The 13,009-nt window shown below is 34.0% G+C and overlaps 1 pseudogene; it reads left to right on the forward strand.

Moving 5' to 3' along the window:
- The first annotated feature begins 7,746 nt into the window (after nt 1-7,746).
- LOC139942651 (uncharacterized) lies at nt 7,747-11,533 on the forward strand (annotated as a pseudogene).
- Nucleotides 11,534-13,009: the final 1,476 nt, after the last annotated feature.

Below are 13,009 nucleotides of genomic sequence, written 5' to 3' on the forward strand. Positions count from 1 at the left end.
TTTTAATGGTAATACAACATTCACATGATGCTTTGGCAACAGGTATATGGCCCAGATGAACAAGTGTATTTGGTCACCAAGGGAAACAAGGGGTTATTCAATACGGTCTATATGGCTCTAAGCCGGGTTTGAATTTTTCCCAATGTCTTTGCTTAATCCCTAGTTAAAGGAAATTGACAATATTTCTCCTCTGTAGGAACGGGGCTCATTGCAAGTGTTCAGGAGGCAAGGAATTGTGTTGCCATGGACAGCAATAAAGTCAGGCTGCAGCACCTGAAGGCAACCGCAAGATGCCACAAGACACAAAGGAGAACTCATAAATGCCAGCCAAGCCATTGACCACTCAATCACTGACAGTGAGATTGAAGGCCTGCGCTTTGTAAAGTCCAATGAGCAGTCTTTGTGAAGTAGATAATATTGTGTTTTCCCTTTCTACTGGCTATTTCGTCATTTTTCTAGTATACTCGTAAAGGAACGGGCCACGTTTGGTAATTGCACGAAATATAGCATAACAAATTACTTGGTGTGACACAAAAAATTCTTTTCACAAGAGATTTATTAACGAAAGGAAATGAACAAAGGGCTGTTACAGAGGGGCAGGCTATATTAGGAAACACACAAAAATAACAGCAGTTAAGTAATCTTCCAAACAAAAGTAAAAACATTACAATAAAAAAATAAGCAGGACTCCTTGCTTAAGAAATACCATGGAATAATATGGGAAAACCAAATGCTATCCAATCTTCAGACTATCACTTTAAACTTTACGCTTACTTAAAACTTCGAATCTGGATAAGTTGGTTTCACTTCAGAAAAAGGCTATTCGCATTGTATGCGAGGCCCCCTTTCTCGAGCACACCACTCCCTTGTTTAAGAAACATAAGCTTTTGTCTCTTATGATTATAAATGTATTACAGCAAGATGTGTTTAAGTATAAGTTTGTAAACAACCAACTTCCTAAATCATTACTCAATCTTTTTGTTTTTATCAGCACCGTACATGATACAATACTAGGTCGTCAGCTCAATTTCATGTTCCCCCTATTTAGATCAACTCTTTCCCAACACACAATTTCTTTTACTGGACCAAAAAAATGGAATAACCTTCTACCACCAATTACTAATTGCCCCTCAATTAGCTCGTTTAAATATCGACTAAAAACGTTTAAACTAAATTCCCAACATTAATTGATTGATTTGCTTTTTTTTATACTGGTAGTTGGCTTAGCCGTTACTTACCTACCTACTTACTCGTCTATGTTTGCTAACTTGTATTGTTTGTTTAACTGTTGTCCCTTTGTTTACTACACATACATGTTTTGCTTCATAGTTATATTTACATTGTTTAACCATGGTTAAACCTTTGTGTAGTTATCTACCATAGTGGTATGTATTTATTTATTCGTCTATTTAGTGCTGTATTCCTGTTTTGTTCTGTAATCTTGTAACGGGCACATCAGCAACAAGCCTCGGCTTTTAAGGTGATGCCTCCATGTGATGTGAAAGTGGAAATCATTGTTTTATTGATTGATTGATTGATTGATTGATTGAACACTAAAATCCAATGCACTATGGAAAGTTAAGAAACACTTGCCAACTCTAATGTTCTATAAATGAACCGGGCTAAAGGCATAACAATAGCTCAACTTCCAGCTCCCTAACATAGCATAATGCAGAAGGGAGAGATGATAATTAAGATAAGAAATCTAGTAGGAAACGAATCACAGTGGGGGTCTGGTGAATCTCAACACATGCACATACAGTACAGTCACTGTTCTATGGTAATAATAACAATAACAATAACAATAACAATAACAAAACAAAACAAAACAAAACAAAACAAAACAAAACAAAACAAAACAAAACAAAACAAAACAAAACAAAACAAAACAAAACAAAACAAAACAAAACAAAACAAAACAAAACAAAACAAAACAAAACAAAACAAAACAAAACAAAACAAAACAATAACAATAACAATAACAATAACAATAACAATAACAATAACAAAAACAAAAACAAAAACAAAAACAAAAACAAAAACAAAAACAAAAACAAAAACAAAAACAAAAACAAAAACAAAAACAAAAACAAAAACAAAAACAAAAACAAAAACAAAAACAAAAACAAAAACAAAAACAAAAACAAAAACAAAAACAAAAACAAAAACAAAAACAAAAACAAAAACAAAAACAAAAACAAAAACAAAAACAAAAACAAAAACAAAAACAAAAACAAAAACAAAAACAAAAACAAAAACAAAAACAAAAACAAAAACAAAAACAAAAACAAAAACAAAAACAAAAACAAAAACAAAAACAAAAACAAAAACAAAAACAAAAACAAAAACAAAAACAAAAACAAAAACAAAAACAAAAACAAAAACAAAAACAAAAACAAAAACAAAAACAAAAACAAAAACAAAAACAAAAACAAAAACAAAAACAAAAACAAAAACAAAAACAAAAACAAAAACAAAAACAAAAACAAAAACAAAAACAAAAACAAAAACAAAAACAAAAACAAAAACAAAAACAAAAACAATAACAATAACAATAACAATAACAATAACAATAACAATAACAATAACAATAACAATAACAATAACAATAACAAAAACAAAAACAAAAACAAAAACAAAAACAAAAACAAAAACAAAAACAAAAACAAAAACAAAAACAATAACAATAACAATAACAATAACAATAACAATAACAATAACAATAACAATAACAATAACAATAACAATAACAATAACAATAACAATAACAATAACAATAACAATAACAATAACAATAACAATAACAATAACAATAACAATAACAATAACAATAACAATAACAATAACAATAACAATAACAATAACAATAACAATAACAATAACAATAACAATAACAATAACAATAACAATAACAATAACAATAACAATAACAATAACAATAACAATAACAATAACAATAACAATAACAATAACAATAACAATAACAATAACAATAACAATAACAATAACAATAACAATAACAATAACAATAACAATAACAATAACAATAACAATAACAATAACAATAACAATAACAATAACAATAACAATAACAATAACAATAACAATAACAATAACAATAACAATAACAATAACAATAACAATAACAATAACAATAACAATAACAATAACAATAACAATAACAATAACAATAACAATAACAATAACAATAACAATAACAATAACAATAACAATAACAATAACAATAACAATAACAATAACAATAACAATAACAATAACAATAACAATAACAATAACAATAACAATAACAATAACAATAACAATAACAATAACAATAACAATAACAATAACAATAACAATAACAATAACAATAACAATAACAATAACAATAACAATAACAATAACAATAACAATAACAATAACAATAACAATAACAATAACAATAACAATAACAATAACAATAACAATAACAATAACAATAACAATAACAATAACAATAACAATAACAATAACAATAACAATAACAATAACAATAACAATAACAATAACAATAACAATAACAATAACAATAACAATAACAATAACAATAACAATAACAATAACAATAACAATAACAATAACAATAACAATAACAATAACAATAACAATAACAATAACAATAACAATAACAATAACAATAACAATAACAATAACAATAACAATAACAATAACAATAACAATAACAATAACAATAACAATAACAATAACAATAACAATAACAATAACAATAACAATAACAATAACAATAACAATAACAATAACAATAACAATAACAATAACAATAACAATAACAATAACAATAACAATAACAATAACAATAACAATAACAATAACAATAACAATAACAATAACAATAACAATAACAATAACAATAACAATAACAATAACAATAACAATAACAATAACAATAATAATAATAATAATAATAATAAACAACATTTATATAGCGCCAAATCCATTAAAAATGCTCCCAGGCGCTTTACAAGTAAAAAGATGAATTATAATCAATAAAACACATTGAGTAAAAGCCACCGAAATTGTTTGATCCAGTAAAAAACACAAACAATAATTATGATAATAACAAATATAAAAACCGCAACAATGATATGAAGCAGCAGGGCAGTAAGAACATAGAAAAATACTTTAAGTTAAAAATGCTTACCTAAAAAAAACATGGTACAGTGTACACACTAGCAATACAAAGAAATATGCAAATGAGACTAGTGGTACTTGTGGTTCCAGGTCCCAATAAACAATGACCATGTGGTGTAAAGATTAAGACTGAGTGAAGAGTATTCCCACAGATGCAATATACTGTTAACTGAAATCTAATGGCATGAAAGACAAAGAAGTAAAATATAATGAGAGTAAAAATACGGACCTCTTAGTTCAAATCAAAGGAAGCTGCTGATATCTTACGACAAAGTGAGAGACGATTCCCTCTGAAGTCACCTGGGAAAAGGGTAATTTCACCCCAAAAAAATAATCAATAACTTGAGGCTTGAGCCATTTAATGCAACAGGGGTTGTGTTAGGTGGTCCTTATTTTTTTCAAGCCCAAATTTTCCCAGGTTTGTTATTGTATGCATGTTATGGGATACTCCAGGTGGTCTTTGACAATTACCAAATATGTCCAGTGCCTTTAAAGGCATTGAAACTATTGGTACTAAAACAATTGTTAGCATAAACACTTGGTAACCAGCAATGGGAAGCTGTTGGAGAGTATAAAACATTGTGAGAAATGGCTTCCTGCGAAGTAACTACGAGAAATAAGTTATTTTCCACAAAACTTGTCTAAATGTATTTTGAGACCTCAAAATAAAATTGACGTGGGAAAAGGTTGTTTTTTCTTCCATTATTATTATTTAGTGCATAATGTTCAAAGACATCAAGTTTGAAGACTTGTCTTTGCAATTATCAAAAGTGTCCGGTGACTTTAATGTGGTGGTTTCAAGAATCTATAATATGTAAAATATGCGGTATCGATGCCAATTGCCAGTTATGATAGATCGCCGGAGGGCGCTGTGCATTGTTTACATGCCAGAGGTTAAGCGGCAAGGGGATGGTTTCCCGCGTGGTGAACGCGGCCACTTTCCCTTCAGGCCTTTCACTCGTCTTCTAGTGGAAGTGGGCAGAATCATGCTTTAAAAACAGAAATATAAGAGGTAGTTCCTCCTAAAATCACCCTGGCACTGGCTGGTAAGTGATCAATCTTGGTAGGTAATAATTTGTCTAAGGATTACTTAAAACTGTCACAAATTGTCAATAGGTAAAATTAACGATGTAAAACGTTATGACACGTCGTTGGTTGATTGTATTGTATTACAGGTTTTTCTTTGATGCACAATAAATGTGAATGATTGCAAATCCCGAAATCGACCCCACACTGAGTTTCAGTACATTAAGGAAGCTTGAAAGCCTAAAAACATTACCATCTGACTATATACTTCCCTTTTCAAAGAAAAATCAGACGGGGTACGCTAATTTGTCCCACAACCAAACCCGACTGTATTGTAGGCATTGTACATTGCAATAGCCCCTCTTAAGGTACGCCAATAGTCCGATTGCGCTGCCAATGTTTTATATTATGTGATCACCAGACCTATTGTGGGTATAGAAAAACACAAATATGGGGAAAACTTTTACCGATGGACAATAATTGGCTGTGTTTTCAATAAATAACGCTTTAAATTAAAAACGGAGCCCGTTTCATAAAATGGATTATTGTTTCATTGCTGTTTGATGTTCCTAGTATTCTAATACAAAATAGTTTTTTTTTAGATATGGTTTAACTACATACATTACTAAGGTTTGAGCGGGCTCATGCGCCGTGGATTTTGCATTGGGCACGGCGTGAAGTTGGCTGTAAAGGGGAGATTGCGAAGTTGTCCGACTCAAAGCTGACAGCTACCCCTACTAATCAAATAATTTGAGGGTGGAAATAAAGGGATTTGCAGCTTCTAAAAGAAATTTTTAATTGAAAATATTGCCAGCAAAATCATGACAATGAGGGCAATGTAAAAACCACACTTGCCGTGCACACACACGACATTGTGTGTATATTCTCATGGAATTTCCTATTCAGTGGAACTGTTTTTACTCATACTGGCATTGTCCAAACACCGGAATATTCCTTCGTGATTGTGAGAGTTTAGTCTTTTTGAACCAGAAATTGCAGCATTAATCTTGTCTTTTTGCAGTGTGGCGTCTATGCTTCAGTTAATACACACAACAGGTAACCTGACACACAGAGCGCAATTGGTCCTTTCGTGTCCCCCACCTTTGCTTTCTGTTGTATATTTAACTGAAACATGGGAGTCGGTTGGGTAAGGGACGCCAACTTATTTCCCCCACCTTTGCTTTCTGATGTATAGTGTAACACGGGGGTTGGTTGAGTTAGGGACGTCAATTTAATTATCTTAAACACGTTTAATTTATAACGCCAGTTTATAGTATCTGATGACTTGTTTGCCCTCAAAATAGTAAAATAGTTAACGTATGGTCTTTCTTGTCTTGGTGTTTAAAAAATATGTAACAAACTTTCAGTAGAGTTTGGTTTTTGAGTGAATAAATTGTGCATTTTGTCTGCCATAACTTAATTAAAATTTTGTAATTTTTCTAACTGATGTGTTGCTTTGCAAATAAAGATACACTACATTGTAACTTGAGCATCCAGTTGACTCTTTTAAACATACCTAGTTTGTAGGTGTACTAGAAAAAAACACCAACAATTTATATCGGGAATTTTCTCTCTTCCCCATCCTGCCCCTATTTGTTTTATAAAAACTTATTAGGCCTACAGTACCAACAGTGTTTTATCTGATGTCTTGTTGAAGTTTAATGTGAATTTGAATATTAGAAACAACCATCCGAATCCTGGCGAACATGGTCTAAATCTAATATAAACCAGCTGACCCCAATTTTATATTTAAAGAAATCAAAATTTTCCCCTGAAAGTCGGAACGAACGCATAGTGAGCAGTTTTGTACACACAAACGGTACATGTCGTAGGGCCTGGAGATTGTGTACAAATGTATGGGCAACGCGCAACGGAATACCTAGAAATCTTGTTTGCCGTGGTAATACCCGAGGGGGAATCCCACCTATTTAAGACAAAGTACGGGGTTTGCTCATATAAAAAGTTACAGTTTGGTGAAGGAAGGTCTAATTTCTTATATGTTACTTTCCACGTATTAAGGAAAACTCATCTTCATGAAGAAAATCCACCTCCAAATCTGTAAATTTTCAGACTGCGCACGTCTCGTTTTGACACAAACCTCGGCACAGATTTCCCCGAATTTCGCGGGGTTCCGTCGTATCTGATGTTTCTTTACTACATAATATGCAGAGGGTATTATTTCTTCATGATCCTATTGGTTAATTTCGTCTTTAGTATGAATATTCAGTATGTAAAGGGCGTTTTTGATCAATGAAGTAAAGGCGAAAATACGCTGGAGGTCACGCTTAATGAATATGCATTTCCCAATGACCTCGCAGAATTCTCGCGCATGCGCGCAAACCGTATGTCGCTCACAGGGCCTTTTATACAGCGGTGGTACACGATCGAACACACACACATCAGTACCCAGCTGCCGCCACAACTTTGTATTGATTGAATGCCACATTTATTAGTTAAATTCATCACTTGAGGGGGCTGTTTTTTGTTTATTTATTTTCAAGTTGTTCACACGTTCACATTATAAATAGTATGCCAGTGAGTTGCTGTGTGGTGGGCTGTGAGAATCGGAAGTTGAAGGGCAATTGTTTGTCCTTTTTCCGATTTCCCAAAACAAATCGTCACAAAAGAGGAGCGTGGAGGCGAGCAGTGGGTAGAGGTAGGGAGTGGGAATCGACGGGCAATGATCGTATTTGCAGGGAGCATTTTGTCGAACGGTGGCCGAGTGATTTCCAAGAGGATGAGAACTATCGACCAACATTGAACTTAAATGTCAATGTTCTCAGCGATACCATGGGTACCCAACAATCTGATCGTTGTCAACGTCTGGCGAGCCGTCAACAAACAATTGTAAGTAACATTGATTGTCTTTAGTTTTTGCTTGAAAAAAGTCAGTTGACATATATAATAAAATATTATCGTTGGGCACCTACGTGTAACTTACAAATTGATTTCTTATTTGCTAATTATATAGTTAACACAACTGAACTACACAAATGAGTGTTTACATAAATCCTCTTCAAAATAATCAAAGTTATACTAGGCCTACTACTGACAAAAACTACCTACCTAGTCAAATTTTAGGATAAAGTTTATTGTCATTATTTATGTCCTGCCTGTGATTAGCTCTTTACAAAAGAGTATTTATAAAACTTGAAAGGCTTCTTAAATCTTGGGGCTTTGATTTCTGATTGTTTTTGTTCGTGCTGAAGAGAGGATCATAGAACTTGGATCAATCAAGTACTGATTTGGTAAAAATAACCCCAAAGCTCTAATGTGGGAAACTTTACTTATTGAATATTGATATTTTATTTCCACCAGTGTGCACTAATCCGGAAATCAGATGCTTGTACCGGAGTGTGATATAAAAAGCTATAGCCTACTACTAGCAGTTTTTATATTGCACTCTGCATATTGTAAGTGTCAATGCGTCAAGCTCCACAAACGGTCAGTGCAAAAATGACATTCTTAACTCGTTGGATATGGGACGCGAAGCGCTACATTTTTTCTGTATGTCTAAGGCCGGTTCATACTTGGTGCAACTGCGCACACACACCCATAGCAGCAAGCTTGCCAGGTTGAGGTGAGCTGGCTGATTCAAATCCAATAGGCCTATCAGTTGGGACCATGCAATCAAATAAATGTTATGAAGTCAAGTGGTTATCATGTATCGATCGACTCAAGAGCAGGTTCCTGAGATAGCTCAACTACATGTAGCCTTTGTCACCGTACACCATAATAAGTTGAATAATTAAAACATTTCTAATTACCAGGATGAAGAATTTGAGAAGAAAAGGAAGAGAGAAGAGGAGGAACAGGCTGCTATGGAGCTAAGTTCATCACTGAATGCATCAGCATATGCATAGCTATGTCGCAACTCACCAAAATCAATCTGCTCAGGGAAAATGTCAAGGTTAGTTTATTTTAGTCACCTGGGTGCCATTACAATTTTTTTTTAAATGACATTATTGTGGATTATCCTCCAAATGTTGACCTTTATGTATACAGAAAAGGTCACCATAATTGCAGTCTATCCCAAGTCTCATGAGATCTTATTTTCATTTTGCGATTGCTGTGACCTATTAGGTGGGCTTAAAACAAGTCAGGCAGGAGCAGTAGGAGCAGGAGCAGTACACACTCCACAGCGTGCATGTTGGCTTGTAATTCAAGTTTGTCCTCCACCCCCCCCCCCTCCGTGCGTAAGTGGATGTTACACAAATACCAACAACACACATTTTCTCATTAAAAGTGACACTCATTCAGTTTTCAATTTTTACTTTTATAACTTCTAAATTGATTTTGTTCATAACAGGAACTCAAGTGGATGACCGACAGAACCAAGAGCTGCGTGATGAGGTCAAACGGCTTTCAGATGAGCTGAAGTCAAAGGAAAAGCAGTTCACATTGTCTACAAAAATAAAAGAAAACGACAAATACACCAAATTCTACACAGGTCGGCCAAACTGGGTCACGTTTGTATGGCTTTTTAATTTGTTACTGCCATTCCCTCACAGGATGAGATGATATGGGTGTGTAGATAAGGAAACAGGTGGATTAAGGAGACATGAGGCTTTCACTTGAAGATCAACTTTTGGCAACTTTGATGCGATTGAAAGTTGGGTTGTTTTTGACAGACCTGTCAGATCGCTTCAGTGTATCTGTGTCTCATATGTCCCGAATAATCACTACTTGGGTTTTTCTGATGGAAAAAGTTCTCCTTTGAATTTGCCACCCACTATTGACATCATTAATCAGACATTACCTAGACAGTATTCAAAGTTTGAAAACATACGTTTTATAATAGACTGTACTGAACTATTCATTGAGACCCCTTCTAATTTCACTGCTCAGTCATTAACCTGGAGTTCTTATAAGCACCATAATACCGTCAAATTTCTGGTAGCGATATCTCCAACAGGTTGTATTTCATATAACTCAGGTTATCAAGGCCATTGCGGTGCAACTTGTACCAGTTGGGTTTAGGTTTGTAAATAAACAGGACCATCCTGTATGAACAGCTTCTGTCTAACATCTATAATCATTGATATCTTTCTATAAAATTATTAGTAGATGTCTTCATATTTACTGATTTTATAGGTGGTCTTCATATTTTCTGATTTTATAGGTGGATATAAACTACACCGACAACAAACAGTACGAGTTTTTGTATTTCCCTTTGCTCTTCTTTTCTTTTTATTAATGTCCTTTTCCCACTTAAGAAAATACAACTTCACACAGTAAGAATATAACTTTATGCAGTAATAATTTTACCATCTCTCCTAAAAAGCAACAAAACCAAAACAAACAAACAAACAAACGAAGCAATGATAATAGTAATTAAAAATAAATATTAAATAAATAAATTAATGATTAAATAAATACATACAATTAGTAAATAGTTATCTATATTGTATTCAAAATCCCACTATTGTAGGAAGCAAGGACTAATATTATGGAGCTGCTTCCGCAACAACAAAAAAGCTTCAGCACACACATATCATTGGTTAAAAGATTTCATGCCATTATATTCTTGTAACTGGTTTGATTTTGTGATTTTTTTTTTTCAGCTGTATAAAATTGGCCCCAGGTTGGGAGTGACTTAAAAAAATTGCAGGATTCTGCAGCAGGTTTTTACCCCGAAGAGATTATTTGAAGCACTTCCTCATAGTCAATCAGGACCTCCCTCTACCACGAGGAAAGCTCCCGTTTTCCCCTTTCTGACGGATTCTACAATAATGGGAACAAGGTCGTTGACATGTTCCTGAGTACTTAACTTATGGAACTTTTGAGATCGATTCACAATATTAAGCGGAAAAGTCCCAGGGGTGACAAAGTGGCGCCGTGAGATTGATCATTTGGTTTGTTCTCTAATTGCATGTACCCACATGGAGTGATCAGGTACCCGCATCTTTTCAGAAAGTCATGATCCGGGTAATTTGGCGCATATTTTACGTGATTTGCAGGCCGATTCTATACTGTGTTTGTGAGGAATGTGTGACTGAACTGCACCCTCGGAAATCTTGTTCAAATATGGCAGCACTCCTCCCCCATTCTGGAAATCAGCGCTTTCATCTGCAATCACAATGAACTCCAGTCTGATGGCTGCGGCACGAACATTGAAAGTGGAATTTCCTCAGCGCTACCAAGTGGCTGGTCGTCTGTCAAACCTCCTTCAAAGTCGACCCTTTTCACTGCAGCAAACGCCAGTGCCCACATCATCATTCGGTTGGATTTCTCGGATGACTGTTCTCTACGATCTATCCCTTTCTGGACTTTGTCCCATGTTATTGTGAATCCAGGTGGATCTGTTAATGGTTAGAAAACTACACAACACTGTTTGCAAAACAAACAAAGCAAAAATACTCACATCTGCACATGAGTAATAAAAATAGATCACACTGAGTTCTGATTTGCGACTCCGGCTCTCTCACTCTTACGTCTTCGGCAGGTATTTCGTCGCTCTGTCATTAAGGTTGCTGTTATGGTCAATGTCACTTACGGGCTTGTTGGTCTCCTCTCTCCCCGCCTGCTCACCTATTGAGCACGAACTGATCTGTGTAGGTGACGTTCACCGTGTGACGAATTTTGTTGCATGTTATGTTATGTTGCATCAATACAAAGTTTCAGTTGGTTAGATTAATTTACAATCTGAACGACCTCTGAATTAAGTTTGTGATTTTTAGTGTTTTCCTACTTTTTTTTACATGTACATCTATATGGGCACTAAGTGTTGTATAAATAAATGTTGGATAAAGGGTTGTTTTTGCGTCGGGGAAAATAACAACCTTAAATCATTGTTGTTTCATCATCGGTCTGCTTGTGTTTTAATAACGTAATGTTATTGAAGTTTAAACAACGTTGGATAAAGGTTGTTTTTGCGTCGGGATAATAACAACATAAAATTAATGGCCATCCAACATCAGTGTGCTAACGTTGTTTCAATGTCAGGGAACGATTTCGTACACATGTTTTGCATAGCAAAACTGCTATGTAAATTCTCAAACATTTGCGTAGCAGTCCACAAATTTTGTATAGCAAATTAAAAAATTCTTTAAAGGCAGTAGACACTATTGGTAATTGTCAAAGACTAGCCTTCACAGATGGTGTATTTCACATATGCTAAAAATAACAAACCTGTGTAAATTTTAGCTCAATCGGTCATCGAACTTGCGAGATAAAAATGACAGAAAAATACGTTTGTCACACGAAGTTGTGTGCAGAAGTTCTAAATCTGAGGTCTCGAAATCAAAGTCGTTGAAAATTTTTTTTTTTCTCGAAATCTATGGCATTTCAGAGGAAGCCGTTTCTCGCAATGTTTCATACCATAAACCTCTCCACATTACACCACTCGTCACCAAGAAAGGTTTTGTGCTAATAAATATTTTGAGTAATTACCAATAGTGTCCACTGCTTTTAAAAGAGCCAAAGATGTACCCTCTATAAAACATAAAGCATATGTTTGTTAAGCTGGGACTCGGAATTGCTAAAAAAAAAAAAAAAAAAAAAGATTATATAGTTCCACGTTTAAAAAAACCTGGCATCATGTGCACATCATATTTCAAACAAACTTTTGCGAACCACTTTTTGAATAATAAGAATACCGTCAGTACATCTTTACTTTAAAATCATCGTAGCCCGACTTAACTGTCTAAAGTTCTTGACATACAATATTTAAACTGCATTGAATAGTAATTTTAGGACCTTAGCATGGTTAAGTCACAGGATCGGCTGGAAAAATGAAAGAGAAAACACCTGATGATCAGTCAAAAACTGATCAAAAACTTTGAAGGTCAAA

The sequence above is a fragment of the Asterias amurensis genome, chromosome 10 (genome assembly GCF_032118995.1).
Source record: "Asterias amurensis chromosome 10, ASM3211899v1".
NCBI classification, from domain to species: Eukaryota; Metazoa; Echinodermata; class Asteroidea; order Forcipulatida; family Asteriidae; genus Asterias; species Asterias amurensis.